Raw genomic sequence first — 511 nt, 5'->3', positions numbered from 1 at the left:
CCTAATCCTATCCCTTAACCCTAACCCTAACCCTAATGCTACCCCCTAAACGTAACCCTAACCGTGACCAGTAAACCTAACCCTAACCTCTAACACAAACCATAGGACATAACGCTAACCCTAAAACTAACCCTAACCCTAACCCTAACCCTAAACCCTAACTCTTAACCTTAACCCTAAGCGTTATCTCTCACGCTAACCTTTAATCCTAACCCTAATCCTAATCTAAAACCCTAAACCTAACACTTAACCCTAACCCTGTACCAAACCCTAACCCCTCATCTTAACCCTAACCGTAAACCTCAACCCTAAACCAAAGTGTAACCGTTAAACCTAAGAGTAACCTTTAACCCTAACCCTAATCCCTAACCCTAAGCCCTCACCCTAACACTAAACTTCATCCTTAAACCTAACGAAAATCCTAACCCTAAATCTAATTCTCAGACTTCTTGCTTTCTTAGAGTTTAGAAAGCCTGCAATCCTCCCATGCCATGCGTGAAAGGAGGCTCTA

This window comes from Eulemur rufifrons, chromosome 17, assembly GCF_041146395.1.
Source record: "Eulemur rufifrons isolate Redbay chromosome 17, OSU_ERuf_1, whole genome shotgun sequence".
Lineage (NCBI taxonomy): Eukaryota > Metazoa > Chordata > Mammalia > Primates > Lemuridae > Eulemur > Eulemur rufifrons.
This window is presented reverse-complemented; position numbering follows the sequence as displayed.